General features: G+C 42.4%; 1 protein-coding gene across 4 annotated transcripts in view; it reads left to right on the plus strand.

Moving 5' to 3' along the window:
• PLD1 (phospholipase D1) overlaps positions 1-19,535 on the plus strand; it is a 254,625-nt gene that overhangs the window by 57,491 nt on the left and 177,599 nt on the right. For 3 of the 4 annotated variants that reach the window (XM_044288588.1, XM_044288586.1, XM_044288587.1), the window contains exon 2: positions 3,503-3,584. The gene's annotated coding sequence lies outside the window, so the exon portion shown is untranslated. Of the gene's footprint in view, positions 1-3,502; positions 3,590-19,535 lie in introns of all 4 variants that reach the window. The other variant, XM_044288589.1, reaches the window with a different exon arrangement.

Consider the following 19,535-nt stretch of genomic DNA (forward strand, 5'->3'; position numbering starts at 1 on the left):
ACTTTTTTTTGGCTTTAACAATACTGATGGATTGCTGACCGAGTGAAGGCGGATGCTCCACAGAAAGGATCAGTATTTTGGGGGTTATTGTTCTGACGGATCAGAGGAAGGGCCAAATAATCAGTGACGTCAACACAAACTTACTGCTGACACCCTCTCCACTCTGTTGGGGGGTCTACTTGTATAACTGTTTAATAGAACAGGTTCTGTAGACATCTATGTGGAATCAGCTGCTGACGGTGTAAAAGGAGTGTGCGTCTTCTTGATACTAACATCGACCTGTAAGGCTGAGTTCACACTTGAGTTATTTGGTCAGGTTGGCCCCTGTAACTGCCCAAATAAGTGAAGTGTGCAGTGAGTCTAAGAGCGACGCCCTTCATCTGGATGTCATACGGACTCGCAGTATTTCACTACCACAGCAAACTCCCTATGCGTGTTACTGCAAGGCACAGTGTTCTACACCACTATAAAGGCTCTCTGCAGCCAGGAAATAGTTAATTTTAACATGATTTGCCACAAGTTCAGATTTAACCAATTTTTTTTTTGTAAAAAAAAGTCATTGGTACAGTCCACCTATTTTATTTCACCTAGAGGAGATGACAGGTATTCTCACATATGGCAGATTTCTTGTAGACATTTCTGCAACTAAAAATCCCTTACACACATCTAAATGGGGCTATTTCTGGAGCATCGGAATGGATTTCTGCAAGCCTCCTGTGTGTGTGTGTGTGTGTGTGTGTGTGTATGTGTGTGTGTATATATATATATATATATATATATATATATATATATATATATATATATATATATATATATATATATATGTAATACTTGCAGCAATGTCTACAAAACTGCTGCATGTGAAACTATTTTCAAGGGGTCAAATATAGACTGGAGATTAACTTTTGTTGGACCTCCGAACATGCCCTGACCTGGAAAATAATAAAATGGCATTTTGTCAAGGAAGGAAACATTTTAACATTTTCTCCTTATAGAGAATCTATATCCTCTACTGACAGGTGTTTTAGTAACTACTTGCATTCCCCTTGTATTAGCAAATCTGGAGCATCTATTCTTAGGCCTCTATCTTGTGCCATTCCTTTTATTATTCCTTCTAGAAGTAATAAATGCATTACTAGCAGTTTGTAATGAAAGCCCAGCTGGGTGCTACCGGTTTGGTAGGTGTCCCTGCACAGTCTGACATTATCTGATAAGTGCTGCTGTGTCAGACTGTGCAGGGATACACCCCGTACTGGTAAAACCCATCTGGGCCTTCATTGCAAACTGCTAGTAATGAATTCATAACTTGTAGCAGGAATAATAAAGAAATGACACCACGTAGTCATAAGAATAGATGCTCCAGATATACATGGGGAATGCAAGTAGTTACTATAAGACAGATATGTAGGAAACAGGTGCACACTCCTTGCAAGAGTTGATGCAAAAACAGCTTTGTTGTAGATCACAATATAAGGTGCACCAGGGGCGGACTGGCCATAGACTCTACAGGGAAACTTCCTGGTGGGTCAGGTAAGTAATTGTCTGACGCTTCCCTCCTGACACTTGAATTCAGCTGTACTGCCATCCTGAGGCAATTGGAGTACAAGGATAGAACGAGGCATCTGGTGCCGGCCACCACAGAGGGACAGCTTCTGGGGAGGTATTTTGGTTTAACACTGTGGTATATGGTTCTGCTTTGGTGTTATTTTGTGCTGCAATATGGTACTGCTGGTAGGCGGTATTTGTGTTGCCCCAGCCTTTTGTCAATTTGGACCAAACTACAACATGGTCCAAAGTAAGTCCATCTATCGCATAGATACAGAGTAGGTAGTCCATATGCAAAGTTTATATATCCCTTTTAAGCATAAGTAGATAAATGTAGTATCAGATTCAAACATGCTGAAACATTTTGGTCAGCTTAGAGATCTTTGTCAAGAAGGAGAAAAGAATTATTGGAGAGTACACAGAATACATAAATGCGTATATGTGGCGCAATTTGGTGCCTCTAGGTTTAGGGAAATAATTTGCACCTAGTTCAAAACTAGGGGAAAGGATGTGGCTTTGGGGGGAAAAGGACCGTAGTCTAAGGTACAATTTTGTGCCAAAATTGCGCCACAATTCTGGGGTAAAATTCTGAACCAAACAATAGTTAGTATACAGTAAGACAAAAGTGTCTAGTCATGAACCTATTTATCATCCAGCCTGAGGCACTGGGAAAATCTGGTGCAGGTCTAGACAGCCAGTCCAAGGTTACGCCATTTCCAACATTTTGTTTCCACTAGCTTAACCCTTTGTTCTCATATTAACGTTTTACTTACTGTATAATACCTAACCTGAGGGCAGTTGTCCATGCCTGATAACTGGCATGTTTGTTTCTTGCAGTAACCATAGTATCTTACAGCAGCCATATCCATATCTATACACATGCTTGTTGCTATACGATTAGTATTGGTGATAATTATTGATGACATTCTTTCGTTATCAACTGCTTGCATATACTGAGAACTTTCTACTAATTACATGTAGTTTAAAGTCATTTATTCAAAGTGTAAATGTCAGGAGCAACTTTTAAGGTGCCCATACAACTGAAGCCAGTGTAATACTAATGACAGATATTCCAGTTACTGTGAGGTTATTTTTAATTCCATTCAGTATCTCTTATTTTTCTTGACTATATTGCTAATGTATCTTGCTTTTATTAATGCAGGTTACCACTCCCAAACATGAAATTAAGGGCAGGTCCCATAAAGAAGTGCCTTTGTTTGCCACCCTGATTAATTATAGCATGCCAGTGCATAAACTGAGATTAGATATTGCCAGAACCAACAGCTTCACTTTGACTGGCCAGGAACCCCCACTTGTCTTCTAGGGCCTACAGTTGTTGAACCTTAGCACTTCTCATTTAAATTGTCTAGTAATTGTTCCTTAGTATTCTAAACTTGTCAATTTTGTACTTCTCGTAGAAGGTGAGATATGGCCGTGTCATGGCTCCATACAAAAGAATTCTACAGGGCCTTACTAAGCCTCCAATTTCATGCTGGATTATGCAGATACTCTCCTCTGGAAGCATTACTTTTAGGGACAAATATTGCCGTGAGGACTAATGGCCTTGATTATTGTTGTTAATTCCGCTTAAGGCTAGTTTAAATAACATGCCGTATACGATAAACCCCAGCAGGTTGTTCCTCTGGCGAAACAGACTGCCAGACAATTTTAGTGCTAATGTGAAACAGGTCTAATTGTATCAATACCAGGTTAGAAATTTCACATCTACATGGTATGATGTTAGATCTTTATGGTAGAACCCAGATGGAATTTGAAGAAGGGTCCATCAAAGCGGAATTTTACATTTTTAGAAAAATCTGCTTTAAACACATAGCCTCATTATAGTGACAACTGCACATTAGGAACACTCCTAAAGCCATTCACTTCACACAGGTTTTCTACTTTGATGAGGATTCATTGAGCAAAATTACTAATTTTTCTACATTTGTATTTTTAGATGTATGCAGTGCAAAAGTAGCCCTCCTGCCCATCAGAGTTTGGACTACTGCATTCAGACAAGATTTCTGGTTTTTAGCAAGGTAAGGTAAGATTCCTTATGTGCCAATTATATTTGAAAATTCTAAGTCAAAGAAAAAACATTCTGTTTACCGATTTGACTATGGGCCACACTTAATGGCAATATCCCCTGATATCCACCCTTTAACCCCTATACAGGGATCTAGACTTCACTGCAGGGGAACCACCAGTCTGTTACCTAAACGAGCATAGTTCAGTACACGGACAAACAGAACAGCACACCTTTACTAAGGACTAGCAAGCTCCCCTAGATGTAGGTGCCTTAAATACCCTGAAGTGTCCAGACACTGGCTCGGAAAAACTAGGGAAAAGCGCATGCTAGCCATAAGAGCAGCTCAGGGAGGCCTAATCGGAAAGTACTAGTGACGGTCTTTAGCAGGACTATCAACTCGGGATACTGGCAGCTGGGTCTGCTGCTGGTAGGCAGAAGAGAGCACGTGGGCCCAGACTGCTGGGACAGCAGCAGATGGAGAAGGGTAAGCAACGCTGTGTCCGTGCCCCCTCTGGGTAGCGGGACAGTTGTGGGCATGGGCTTCTAGCACAACATGGTCAGATGGAAGAGAACTTTTGGATTCTGCATTGTGTCATGCACCTACTAGGCCCATCTCCCAATATTTTCAATGAAATGTGACCGTGCAAGTTTGGCCACCTCTCTGCCGATAATGGTTTCCAGTGCCCTCTCAGAATTACTCTTATGTCTAATAGTCTTACAAATGCAAAAACTCTTACCAGACAAATATCATCCTCAGCTCCATAATTAATCCACCAGAATCTAACTTGTTGGTAATGAATCAAGGGGGCCCAAAATCATCATATTGTACTGTATATTTAGTGCAGGGCACTACAGCTGTGGTGTATAGCTTGAAAAAAAACCTCACTTTCTAACCCCCTCTCTAATCATCTACTCATTCTCTGTCCTAAGTCCCGATGAGTCCTAATCATGTCCGCAAACCCAGCAGTTCTGTTATGCAGTACTGAGGCCCTCCCATCTGCTCTGATGTCCACCAGCCCCGCAGCTGCCAACTATGAATATTCAAGAGGTGGGGCAGAGTGAAGGGATAATGATGAGGCATAGTTTACATACTGTATGATTGACCTGTACAACTCAGATTACAGGTAAATTGTGGGGGAATGGAAATTAGTTTTGATTAAAAGCAAACCATATTTAGAATCTGTGTCTGTGACACTATCTGTATTGACAGATTCTCTTTAATCACTATATGTTAGATTTAGTGGACTTAATATTAGGGAAATAAAAAAGATACCATGGACATAACCCAACGACTGGATGTCCAATCTGAAGATAACGGTACAATTTATACAATTTTAAATGAACGGGATTCATTCCATTGGCAAAACCTACTGAAAAGGAAATATCAGGAAAGAAAATAAGAACGCAAATAAGTATCTTATACGATAATCTTAATGAGGTACTGTACCTTTTTATTACTGATAATCTATCCTTTGAATAGATCATCAACATCTGATCTGCAAGGGTTTGACACCCAGGACCCCTGCTGATCAGCTGTTTCAGAAGGCAGTGGCGCTCGTAGTAGAGCAGCGGTCTTCTTGCTGTTTCCCGCAGTCCAGTGACGTAACAACTATTTTCACTGGCCTGGGCACCACTGTTTTCTCAAACAGCTGATTGGCGGGGGTCTCGTGTAGAGCTGAAAAGATTACTAGAATTAATCCATTACCTTGACACAAATAAATCTTTGCAAATTTTTTGCATCAATGATTCGTTTGTGCCATGTGACCACATAGTGGGAGTGAAGAGCTTGCTATTACTCACGCTCCATGGTCACCCGCCTGCCCACACAGCACTGCACTGGATCCTGACGTACACACATCGTCAATACATAGTGCGTGCTTACGTGCACTATTACCTGGTGTTGTGCGACGTCAGGTCCCAGTGCAGTGCGTGAAGAATAGGATGGAAGATCTCTGGAGTATCGGCAGTGCTCCTACAGGAAAAGTATTTTAGTTCATTTGCGCTGCGGCTGGGCACTGATGGCTAGGAGGAGGAGTGGGGAAGCTGGTGACGCACTGGGGACGAGCTGGTGGCATTGGAAGGGGAGCTGGTGGCATTGGAAGGGGAGCTGGTGGCACTGCTGGTGGAACTAATTGCATTGGGGGGACCTGGGGGGGGGGCAACTGATGGCACTGAGGCAGAGGAGACTGATGGCAGGGGGGCTGAGTTAATTATAGAAAATGTTCTTTTAATTTGTTTTTTCTTATTAGAGTACTCGATTAATCGTTGGATTAATCGGTAGAATACTTGATTACTAAAATAATCGATAGCTGCAGCCCTAGTCTTGAGTGTGGGACCCTCGATGATCAGGTGCTGATCAGTAATGAAGAGGTACAGAATCCCTTTAAGCACTGACTATTTATTGGTGCTTTGTTTTGTTGTCTAGTAGAATAAAATATATGAAAAACAGGACAGCTGTATATTCGAGGAAGAGAACACTTTATCTTCCTATACAGACCAATGCTGTCTTGGCTCCTGTAGTTCTCATGCTGAACTGCATAATGTGTGTATCGGAGGCTGTAGAACCAGGTCCATGTTGAAATGATACTGTAGCAGCATGTGATGTCAGTTGCACATTTCTGGCTCATTTATGGGTTTTTTAGGTGATCAATGTGCAGGCTATTAGAAGGCACAGAAAAACCTGTCTTGTGTGGACCCAGCTTGAAATCAAACCTCTATTAGAGGATGGGAAGACTGGTCATAAATGATTATTTAATGATGCTCTGTTGATATTATTGACAAAATTCATAAGTACTTAAGGAGGTCAGATCAAGCTGCATCTGCCTTCTTGATTATCCAGAAAACAATTATCACTCAGGAGGAATAATCTTAAAACATAACATTTAATGTCTATTTTTCTAAAATCCTTGATACAATGTGCGAAAAAAAAATTTTTTTAAATATAGTGAGATGAACACGGTGCTGGGCCCTCAATGGCTATGGCCCATGGTCATCTCAGTATATTGATAAAGTAAATTTAAAGTGCACGGCGGCACTTAAAGGGTGAACCAGTGTGTCCTACCGGTACCCAGGATTGGTTGTCAGTTGCTTCAACACACGATGATCCAGTAGACGTTCTTCCTGTATGGATGGTCGGATGAACCAAAAGGGGGATAATAACGGGCTGACAGTTTACCACATGTGTGTAGGGTCCCTGAGGAAATCCTATAACTGTCTAGCCAGTACCCTAGTAACTAGAAATGTGATAGCAACCTGACCACAGGGCACTCGTCCTTGAAAGGACGACCCTGTCCGGAACCTTTCCCTAATTCTATAAACTATATGTCCCTAATTAATGCATGAGCATTGTCCCTACACGCATGTTTCACTGCCAGGACATTAGGCAGTTCATCAGGAGAGATGATATAATAGTGAAAATAGGTCAATCACAGATGAAGTGAGAAAGACCTGATGACCAGAGATGACACAATCAGTCAAAAGTGGTCAGTAGGTGCACAAAGATAATCGGCTCCTCTGTGGGCAACCCCATAGATGGAGGGGTTTAGGAATATGCAGTAAACCGATATGTGTAGCTGCATATGGGACGCCAACTAACCTGGCGTTCATTCCTGGTTTAAATAGCCCAGTTCCCGCTGCTGGTGACGTCAGTGAGACACGTCAGGTGACGCAGCGCTCGCCCGCACGTAAGCGTCGCGCATGCGCACAACTCAGAGTTGAAAACGAGGCTTGGTGCGCAGAACAAGTGCCTGATGCGAAACGCACTTTTGCGCATGCGCGAACTCGCATCAGATGTCGCGAGATCGCGGAAGCAAATACCAAAAACAGGAGAAGTTAGAGGCGACTCAGGTCCTTGATATTTCGTAGTCTGCATATGATGTACCTACAATCGGACAAGTGTAGGTACAGCCAAGCATGTTAAGCCACAATCGGCTCTGATTTTTGATATTTGGGGCTATTCTTCCCATATGAGGTCGGAACTGCTGACGGATAGTGAAAGAACACACCACGACAAATTAGATAAGATAGTCACAAGAGATAAGATATTATCCCATGTGGGCTCTTGGTCAATATAAGTAAATTATCTATAGCCTAACGTTGCAATATTATGGTGCCGTTGATTTATCAAATGGGTATTCAGACCACACATATGTGTTAGAAAGTATCTGTGTCAGGTGTTTTTAAAGATAGCAGCAATTGGCAGGAATAGATGGATGATCACTTATATGTTCGAGTTATTTGCAGAGAGGTGGTGATAGCGGTGGTATAGATCCTCTAGGGCTGTCAGTCTACAAAAAACAACTGTAATTTAACTGTTCATTGAGACCGTTAGGTGTGACAGTCTTTAAAAGAAATATCCACCTTGTCTCACGCTGTAGGAGAATCCTATCCCAATCCCCACCTCTTTTGGGGGGGCTCACAGTCTCTATACCCATAGCCTTAATGACCTTGGGATTGCCTTGGTGTAATTCACACACGTGTCGTGCCACTGGGGTATCGCGGTGTTTTTCGATATCTAGGAGATGCTCTCCAATGCGTCTACGCAACTCGCGCTTTGTTTTCCCAATGTACTCCATGTGGCAAACACAAGTGATTTTGTATATCACCCCAACAGTTCTGCAAGAGATGAAATTTCTAATCTCAAAGTTTCGTTTAAGGTTTGTACTATAAAAAGTTTTTCCTGGGCTTATGTTACTGCAGGCCACGCACCCACTGCATCTAAAACAACCCACAGGCTGTCGTCCAAGCCACATACTTGGCTTCACTGGTGGTGCAAGATGGCTATGCACCAAAAGATCTTTAAGACTTTGTCCCTTCCTAAAGGTCACCTGTGGATGTTCGTGCAGGACTTCCCGGATATCAGGGTCCATGAGTAAAATGGGCCAATGTCGTTTTAGAATCTCTTTTGATTCCTTTGCGGAACCATCAAAAGTTGTGATAAATCTCACCTTCCTGTCACTTTCCTGTTTAATTTTAGGGATAAGTAGTGTCTCTCTTGGAGTATTCTTTGCCCTCCAGAAGGCTCCTCTCAAAACCAAATCGGGGTAACCCCTGGCCCTGAATCTTTGCCGGAGGTCTGCTGCTTGCCGTAGGAATTCTTGTTCCTCAGAACAGTTTCTGCGTAAACGCAGATACTGTCCATAAGGTATTCCCCTCTTTAGTGGCAGAGGGTGGCTACTCTGCCAGTGTAAGACAGAGTTTGTAGCAGTGGTCTTGCGGAAAACAGTTGTGGAGAGCTCACCACCAGGGTTCTTGGAAATGCGGACATCTAGAAAAGGCAGTGAACTCTCGCCAATCTCGTAGGTAAAACGGAGACCGATACTATTATTGTTAAGAGAGTCCACAAACCTTTTGAAATCCAGAGTGCCCGCATTCCAGACAATCAGGATGTCATCGATGTACCGGGCCCATAATGTGATGGGCCCGGTCATCGATTCACCTTCCCCAAAAACCACGGTCGCCTCCCACCAGCCCAGGAGCAGATTGGCATAAGACGGCGCACAGGAACAACCCATGGCCGTGCCCCTGAGCTGGTGGTAAACGCGACCGTCGAAGGTGAAGAAATTATGCGTCAACAGGAATTGAAGTAACCGCAAAACAAAAGCATTGTGCGCCAAATATTGTTGTCCTCGCATACTCAGGTAGTGACTAACGGCCCTAAGGCCCGCCTCATGAGGTATGGAGGAATACAATGCCTCCACATCTATACTCATCAGTAAGGAATGATCTTCAATATAGATCCCCTCCACCCGCTTCAGAAGATCCATCGTGTCGCGGGTGTATGAGGGGAGTGCAGTCACAAAGGGCATGAGGATCTGGTCCACGTATATCCCTATATTTTGGCAAATACTCCCGATACCGGCGATGATTGGTCTCCCCTTGAGTGGTCTTAGGCCTTTATGGACCTTGGGGAGACTGTAAAACGTGGCCATAACGGGGTGCCTAGGATACATGAAGTCCAGCTCCTCTTGTGAAATAAGATTCTCCGCTTTCCCAGCCAGGAGAATCTCCCGTAGTTCAACTACATATGATGCCGTAGGATTGGACGTCAATAACTGGTAACTATTACTGTCTTTCAGAATATGCTCACACATAGATAAATAATCTGGTCGATTCATAATAACCGTATTTCCACCCTTATCAGATGATTTGATGACTATATCCTTGTCCTCTTTCAGGGACTTAATAGCACGATGTTCTTCAGATGAACAATTATTGTATTGTTGAGGATACTCTTTGGACATCAAATCAGCACTGACAAGCTGTAGAAAGACGTCTACACATGAAACGTCACCAGTAGGTGGCATTTTATTGCTTTTGTTACGTAGAGGGGTGAATGGACCAACTCCCCGCAAAGTGTGTACGTCATCTGCCAAGCTATGCAGCAGCTCTACATCCCTCAAAATCTCTGTTGGTATGCCTAAAGTCTGACACCTCTTCTTTTCGGCAATCTTAAAATGTTTATGCCACCTGAGCTTTCGTATAAACAGATGGAGGTCTTTGACCCAAGTGAACATATCATAGTGGCGGGTGGGGACAAATGACAGCCCCTTCGATAATATTGCCATTTCGCTATGGGTAAGGGTATGGCTGGAAAGGTTTATTATTTCGGGCCCGATGGTTCCCGTGTGATGGGGCGGTTCCTTAACGGGTAGCTCACACCCTGGTCTAAAAAACCGGTTTTATTTGGACCGGTTGTACCTCTGCCTCTCCCCCTACCTCTCCCTCTTTTATTGAAATTTCTTGATTTATTTCGGTTAGAATTACCCCCAGACTCTCTCTCACTGTCCGAAAGTTCGGTATCAGTGGTAGAAATCTCTGAAGTTACTTCTTTAGGGATCCCTTCCTTCAAAACGGAGTAGGCCTTATTCTCTTTAAATTCGGCTAAATCCTTATTAAACTGCCTATGTTTTCGTTCTCGTAGGTAATACTGATATTTCTCAACTGTGACTTGAAGTTGTTTTTCTTTATTTAGAAATTCAGGATCACCTACGAAAGTTTTTGTAACCTCGATCTGAGTTTTGAGTTTCTCAGTTAGGCTAGTTAAATTTAGTCTTTCCTCCTCCAGTAGAAGTGTCATCAACTGGAGTGAGCTTTTTGTGGCCAATTGCTCCCAGCGTGTGGTAAACCCAGGGCTCCGCTGTTTCTGTACTGGGGTGACAGAAATGCGGAGTCCTCGGGGTACAATGCCCTGCCTGATATAATTATCAAGGCTCTGCACCTCCCACCAGCTTGCCAAGTGCTCTTTATAAAGACGATTTAGTTCCTTAAAGGCAATTTTGAAGGAAGGTATACTCTTTTTTTGCTGATAAGATTTATCAGAAAAGACCTCTTTGGCCTCTTCAAACCAAGTCTCTGTGTTTATGCCACTATCCAGAAAGCCTGCCATATCAATAGTACAGTATAGTCAAAATTCATAAGTACTTAAGGAGGTCAGATCAAGCTGCATCTGCCTTCTTGATTATCCAGAAAACAATTATCACTCAGGAGGAATAATCTTAAAACATAACATTTAATGTCTATTTTTCTAAAATCCTTGATACAATGTGCGAAAAAAAAAATTTTTTAAATATAGTGAGATGAACACGGTGCTGGGCCCTCAATGGCTATGGCCCATGGTCATCTCAGTATATTGATAAAGTAAATTTAAAGTGCACGGCGGCACTTAAAGGGTGAACCAGTGTGTCCTACCGGTACCCAGGATTGGTTGTCAGTTGCTTCAACACACGATGATCCAGTAGACGTTCTTCCTGTATGGATGGTCGGATGAACCAAAAGGGGGATAATAACGGGCTGACAGTTTACCACATGTGTGTAGGGTCCCTGAGGAAATCCTATAACTGTCTAGCCAGTACCCTAGTAACTAGAAATGTGATAGCAACCTGACCACAGGGCACTCGTCCTTGAAAGGACGACCCTGTCCGGAACCTTTCCCTAATTCTATAAACTATATGTCCCTAATTAATGCATGAGCATTGTCCCTACACGCATGTTTCACTGCCAGGACATTAGGCAGTTCATCAGGAGAGATGATATAATAGTGAAAATAGGTCAATCACAGATGAAGTGAGAAAGACCTGATGACCAGAGATGACACAATCAGTCAAAAGTGGTCAGTAGGTGCACAAAGATAATCGGCTCCTCTGTGGGCAACCCCATAGATGGAGGGGTTTAGGAATATGCAGTAAACCGATATGTGTAGCTGCATATGGGACGCCAACTAACCTGGCGTTCATTCCTGGTTTAAATAGCCCAGTTCCCGCTGCTGGTGACGTCAGTGAGACACGTCAGGTGACGCAGCGCTCGCCCGCACGTAAGCGTCGCGCATGCGCACAACTCAGAGTTGAAAACGAGGCTTGGTGCGCAGAACAAGTGCCTGATGCGAAACGCACTTTTGCGCATGCGCGAACTCGCATCAGATGTCGCGAGATCGCGGAAGCAAATACCAAAAACAGGAGAAGTTAGAGGCGACTCAGGTCCTTGATATTTCGTAGTCTGCATATGATGTACCTACAATCGGACAAGTGTAGGTACAGCCAAGCATGTTAAGCCACAATCGGCTCTGATTTTTGATATTTGGGGCTATTCTTCCCATATGAGGTCGGAACTGCTGACGGATAGTGAAAGAACACACCACGACAAATTAGATAAGATAGTCACAAGAGATAAGATATTATCCCATGTGGGCTCTTGGTCAATATAAGTAAATTATCTATAGCCTAACGTTGCAATATTATGGTGCCGTTGATTTATCAAATGGGTATTCAGACCACACATATGTGTTAGAAAGTATCTGTGTCAGGTGTTTTTAAAGATAGCAGCAATTGGCAGGAATAGATGGATGATCACTTATATGTTCGAGTTATTTGCAGAGAGGTGGTGATAGCGGTGGTATAGATCCTCTAGGGCTGTCAGTCTACAAAAAACAACTGTAATTTAACTGTTCATTGAGACCGTTAGGTGTGACAGTCTTTAAAAGAAATATCCACCTTGTCTCACGCTGTAGGAGAATCCTATCCCAATCCCCACCTCTTTTGGGGGGGCTCACAGTCTCTATACCCATAGCCTTAATGACCTTGGGATTGCCTTGGTGTAATTCACACACGTGTCGTGCCACTGGGGTATCGCGGTGTTTTTCGATATCTAGGAGATGCTCTCCAATGCGTCTACGCAACTCGCGCTTTGTTTTCCCAATGTACTCCATGTGGCAAACACAAGTGATTTTGTATATCACCCCAACAGTTCTGCAAGAGATGAAATTTCTAATCTCAAAGTTTCGTTTAAGGTTTGTACTATAAAAAGTTTTTCCTGGGCTTATGTTACTGCAGGCCACGCACCCACTGCATCTAAAACAACCCACAGGCTGTCGTCCAAGCCACATACTTGGCTTCACTGGTGGTGCAAGATGGCTATGCACCAAAAGATCTTTAAGACTTTGTCCCTTCCTAAAGGTCACCTGTGGATGTTCGTGCAGGACTTCCCGGATATCAGGGTCCATGAGTAAAATGGGCCAATGTCGTTTTAGAATCTCTTTTGATTCCTTTGCGGAAGTCCTGCACGAACATCCACAGGTGACCTTTAGGAAGGGACAAAGTCTTAAAGATCTTTTGGTGCATAGCCATCTTGCACCACCAGTGAAGCCAAGTATGTGGCTTGGACGACAGCCTGTGGGTTGTTTTAGATGCAGTGGGTGCGTGGCCTGCAGTAACATAAGCCCAGGAAAAACTTTTTATAGTACAAACCTTAAACGAAACTTTGAGATTAGAAATTTCATCTCTTGCAGAACTGTTGGGGTGATATACAAAATCACTTGTGTTTGCCACATGGAGTACATTGGGAAAACAAAGCGCGAGTTGCGTAGACGCATTGGAGAGCATCTCCTAGATATCGAAAAACACCGCGATACCCCAGTGGCACGACACGTGTGTGAATCACACCAAGGCAATCCCAAGGTCATTAAGGCTATGGGTATAGAGACTGTGAGCCCCCCCAAAAGAGGTGGGGATTGGGATAGGATTCTCCTACAGCGTGAGACAAGGTGGATATTTCTTTTAAAGACTGTCACACCTAACGGTCTCAATGAACAGTTAAATTACAGTTGTTTTTTGTAGACTGACAGCCCTAGAGGATCTATACCACCGCTATCACCACCTCTCTGCAAATAACTCGAACATATAAGTGATCATCCATCTATTCCTGCCAATTGCTGCTATCTTTAAAAACACCTGACACAGATACTTTCTAACACATATGTGTGGTCTGAATACCCATTTGATAAATCAACGGCACCATAATATTGCAACGTTAGGCTATAGATAATTTACTTATATTGACCAAGAGCCCACATGGGATAATATCTTATCTCTTGTGACTATCTTATCTAATTTGTCGTGGTGTGTTCTTTCACTATCCGTCAGCAGTTCCGACCTCATATGGGAAGAATAGCCCCAAATATCAAAAATCAGAGCCGATTGTGGCTTAACATGCTTGGCTGTACCTACACTTGTCCGATTGTAGGTACATCATATGCAGACTACGAAATATCAAGGACCTGAGTCGCCTCTAACTTCTCCTGTTTTTGGTATTTGCTTCCGCGATCTCGCGACATCTGATGCGAGTTCGCGCATGCGCAAAAGTGCGTTTCGCATCAGGCACTTGTTCTGCGCACCAAGCCTCGTTTTCAACTCTGAGTTGTGCGCATGCGCGACGCTTACGTGCGGGCGAGCGCTGCGTCACCTGACGTGTCTCACTGACGTCACCAGCAGCGGGAACTGGGCTATTTAAACCAGGAATGAACGCCAGGTTAGTTGGCGTCCCATATGCAGCTACACATATCGGTTTACTGCATATTCCTAAACCCCTCCATCTATGGGGTTGCCCACAGAGGAGCCGATTATCTTTGTGCACCTACTGACCACTTTTGACTGATTGTGTCATCTCTGGTCATCAGGTCTTTCTCACTTCATCTGTGATTGACCTATTTTCACTATTATATCATCTCTCCTGATGAACTGCCTAATGTCCTGGCAGTGAAACATGCGTGTAGGGACAATGCTCATGCATTAATTAGGGACATATAGTTTATAGAATTAGGGAAAGGTTCCGGACAGGGTCGTCCTTTCAAGGACGAGTGCCCTGTGGTCAGGTTGCTATCACATTTCTAGTTACTAGGGTACTGGCTAGACAGTTATAGGATTTCCTCAGGGACCCTACACACATGTGGTAAACTGTCAGCCCGTTATTATCCCCCTTTTGGTTCATCCGACCATCCATACAGGAAGAACGTCTACTGGATCATCGTGTGTTGAAGCAACTGACAACCAATCCTGGGTACCGGTAGGACACACTGGTTCACCCTTTAAGTGCCGCCGTGCACTTTAAATTTACTTTATCAATATACTGAGATGACCATGGGCCATAGCCATTGAGGGCCCAGCACCGTGTTCATCTCACTATATTTAAAAAAATTTTTTTCGCACATTGTATCAAGGATTTTAGAAAAATAGACATTAAATATTCTGGTTGATATTATTGACCATAATGTATTCCGTGAAAAATACTTCCTAGACCATTACAAGTATTCTCAGTCTGTCCACACCAGGAAAATGGATCCTTGGATTCATGTAGCCTTTACCATTTTTTAACCCTACAAGTTGTGTGGTACAAATTAGATCAGACAACATTTCTAATATTCAGGTGCAGGGTTCTGGTGAGCCCCAGTGTAGACACAGAACCTACTAGTAAGACAATGCTAGACCACATACTCCATCCATCACAGCAGCATGGCTTCACAGAAGAGTCCAGGTGCTAAACTGGCCCACCTGCAGTCCAGACCTTTCACCAAACATTTGGCGCATTATGAAACAAAAAAATCTGAAGAGAAGATCCAAGGCTGTTGAGCAGACAGAATCCTACATCAGAAAAGAATAGGACAACATTCCTCATTTAAAACTAGAGGGGAAAAGAGGGGAATACTACCCAATGGTAGACATGACCCTGTCAAGCTATTTTCAGATGAGTTGCTGGTATCAAATTCTAAATGATTTTTTTTTTTTTCATGAAACGGTAATATGCCTCACTTTGTAACAGCACCGCCCACATTGCTCCTAGGCGCTCATTTACATATATTAAAACATAATTTTTCTCAACAATGCCGACACATGTGAACATGGGACCAACACAGATGTCTTCAGCTGCCAAGTGCACATGTAACAGGTCAGCCAGTTTCATAGGTACAGATCTGCCTATACACATATTGTGGCATATTAGTGGCCATTATTACCCAAGTTATGTTTTCTCTTATGAAGAGTGTACTGAGCAAGGAGCTAAGTAATTATTATTCATCAGATGCCGTATCTCTAAGGTGAAAATAATCTTACTCATAATAAGGTGTAATTTATCTTATCTCTTCCTTCTCATCCAAAGTATCACATTCTGTCTCTGTCACACAAGTGATTCATGTAATAAATTAAACCTTTATGAAACTTTTATGCTCCAGCCAGGTGTTGTCAGATTTCCTGATTTTACAGTGCACGGTCACATACTTAACTGTCCATGCTCTGGCGGCGAGCCCGACTTCTCTATTGCGGCACAGATGTGGTCATTCCATTATTGTGGCAACCAGCCCCGCTGACAGTCGTGTTGGTAGGCCTATCAGTGAGCAGGGTCACTGGGCCAATCGGGCTCTGTGCCATTGTTACATACTTCCTGTCAGTGGGAGATTGAAACAGGCAGCAGGTGCCTGTGATTGGTGTTCGTTGCCTCACTAGCATTTATTGTACTATTGTGTGGATTCTTGGTATTCTGACAGTTGGATTGTCCCTGACCTTGCACCTGACTGCTGACTATTCCTCTGACACTATCTCTTGGCACTGATTACATCTGATATTTGACTATGTGTTTGTATTTTGTGTTGGTTCTGACATCTCTCTGGTTTTGACTCTGGCCTGATTTTGACTTTAGCTTTTGTATTCTGATCCAGTCCTGATTTTGCCTCCCTGGTGTTGACCTCTTTCTGTCTGACTACACTTTTACCCCACTAGGTTTAGTCTAGATAGGGGCTGACACCAAGTTGTGGACCGCCATTTAGGGCGGATGATGCCAGTAGGTAGGAACAGTAGTGCAGTTGGGGTACAAGGCCGCATTGTTCCCTACCCTATGTGACAGGCAGGATGTTGGAACACACTTAATTTAGGATAGAATCTGCACATCAGTTTTCCAGCATTCCATGATAATTACAGTATATTTGGTTGCATGACATTTTTATAAAAGTCGTGTACATGCAATCAAATTCATTGTGCTCATATGAACTGAGACTGTTGCACAACATTTATAATTGCAGCTCTCTGGGTGTTGCCCAAGGTTTCCCTTACCTCTCCCAGGAGCCTACTCATCCATTGTATTCAATATCCTGCAACAGTAAGGCTCTATTCACATGTCTGCAAAATGGGTCCGCATCCGTTCCGCAATTTTGCGGAACTGGTGCGGACCCATTCATTCTCTATGGGGACGGAATGGATGCAGACAGCACACCGTGTGCGGTCTGCATCCGCAATTGCGGAGCGCAGCCCCGATCTTCGGGTCCGCAGCTCCGCAAAAGATAGAACATGTCCTATTCTTGTCCTCAGCTGCGGACAAGAATAGGAATTTCTATAGGGGTGTCGGGCGGGTGTGTTGTGGATCCGCAATTTGCAGAGCCTAACAGAGATTTTTTTTTTTTAAATATAAAAAAAGGAATGTAGTAACTGCGTACAAATTACATCGTTTGTCGCTTGAGACAGTTGGAATTGAAATCTATGACAAAAGTCTGTGTGTAGCTCTAGCCTACCAATACACATTCATGTTTATATGTGTAAATTTTAATTTTATTCTATAATATTATGCGATTAAAGTTGATCAATGTTATCAATAGCACAATGTTATCAACAGCTGTATTTTAGATCATTGTATACAGGAATAAGGATGTGGTATCTGGTGTTGAAAATGCACTTAATGTTAATCCTTACGACATTAATTCTGTCTGCCAAGGAAGGGAAGGAGAGAGATTAACTGCATTCGAGTACAATGTTTGCAGACATGCAAATACTTCTCCGAGTCCTGGTCATACACTATGTGGTATACACACAAAGAGAATCCTATCAATCACTGATAATAGATGGCCGCCTTATTCAGAATGAGTCTGAGCTCATAATGAGATTTTAATGTATAAATATATAAACTTAGAGTATGTACATGTAAGGCCTTATGCACATGACCGTATGTATTTTGCGGTCCGCAAAAAATGCGGATGGCGTCCGTGTGCATTCCGTATTTTACGGAACAGCTGGCCTCTAATAGTACAGTCCTATCCTTGTCCGTATGCAGACAATAATAGGACCTGTTCTATTTTTTTTATTACGGACATACGGAAACTGAATGCACACAGAGTAAGGCCTCATGCACACGACCGTTGTTTTATTCCGTGTCCGTTGTGCCGTTTTTCTTGATTTTCTGCGGACCCATTGACTTTCAATGGGTCAGTTGAAAACTCGGCTAATGCACCGTTTGTCATCCGCGTCCGCGGTTCCAGTCCGTCAAAAAAATATAACCTGCCCTATTATTTTCACGGAAAACGGTTCATTCAAGTCAATGGGACCGCTAAAAAACACGGAGGCTCACAAGATTGTAGTCCGCGCGTCCTTTTTTTTTTTTTTTTCCTATCATTTGCATGGCAAACCTGTCTTAGTTTTTTTTTTTTTTTTTTACTTTCCTTCATGTCTGGTGATCCTCCAAAAATAAAGGAAGACACGCGGAAACGGATCACGGAACAACGCAACCCCATTTTGCGGAACGGAACACAACAATGTGCATGAGGCCTAACAGAGTTTTTTTGCGGACCCATTGAAATGAATGGTTCCGTATACTGTCCGCAAAAAAACAGGACTGACACGGAAATAAAATACATTTGTTTGCATGAGCCCTAAATGGTTCCGCATACAGTCCGCAAAAAAAAAATGGAACGGACTCTGAAAGAAAATACGTTCTTGTGAATGAACCCTAAGTTTTAGCAAATCTTTTTCCACAAAAATATATATCAATCTGCTCAGCATCATGTTGCCAGGAGATACACAAATTATTAACATCATAATTTATGCTCCATGTTTGCAGATTGTAAACTCACGGACAGGGTACTCTCTCCCTCTGTACCAATCTGTTAAAAGGTTTCATGTTTATTGCAGTTTTGTTTTTATATTATGTATGTGTAACCACTCTAGAGCACCATGGAATTAATGGCACTTTCAAATAAATAATAATAATGAAATGCAAAATAAGCTAATAAAGTCTGCATCCTTTTGATACCTAAAACATATTATACAGTATAAAGCATCTTTGTAAACTAAATAGGCATTATATATATTAAAGGACTAATATTAGAAAGCAGAAGTAAATGTGACATACTTCCTCTTTTGAGGAGCACCATATGGTGTGATTAAATTTTTATCATTTTTTCAGATCGTATAATCGTTGATATGCTTGCCTACATAGGGCTCTCTATCGTCAGGAATGCACACGATGCATATTTACATAACGCAATTCATCGACAAACTACTATGAACGAGCGTTTTTGGTCAGATAGTTCAATTGTTAGAAACATTTGCATGCCACGATTCTCGTCTATTTTCCATCTCTTGCGTTCAAATTGTAACAATTATCTGCTCCTCTAAATCCACCTTAAGAAAAGGTAAAATGAAAAAAGTACAAAAAGTTTCCAAAAACATAAAAATAATAAAAACATAAAAATTCAAATCACCTCCCCGTTTTGCCAAAATCAAAATAAACAATTAAAAAATAACCTCATAGGATGCAAAAACATCTCTACTATTTAAAATATTTTTAAAAATGTCATAGTCAATGGCATAGCAAAATAAAAAAATGGCCAATTCACATTTTTTTTCATCACTGTATTACCCCCAAAAAATAATAG

The sequence above is a fragment of the Bufo gargarizans genome, chromosome 4 (assembly GCF_014858855.1).
Source record: "Bufo gargarizans isolate SCDJY-AF-19 chromosome 4, ASM1485885v1, whole genome shotgun sequence".
Lineage (NCBI taxonomy): Eukaryota > Metazoa > Chordata > Amphibia > Anura > Bufonidae > Bufo > Bufo gargarizans.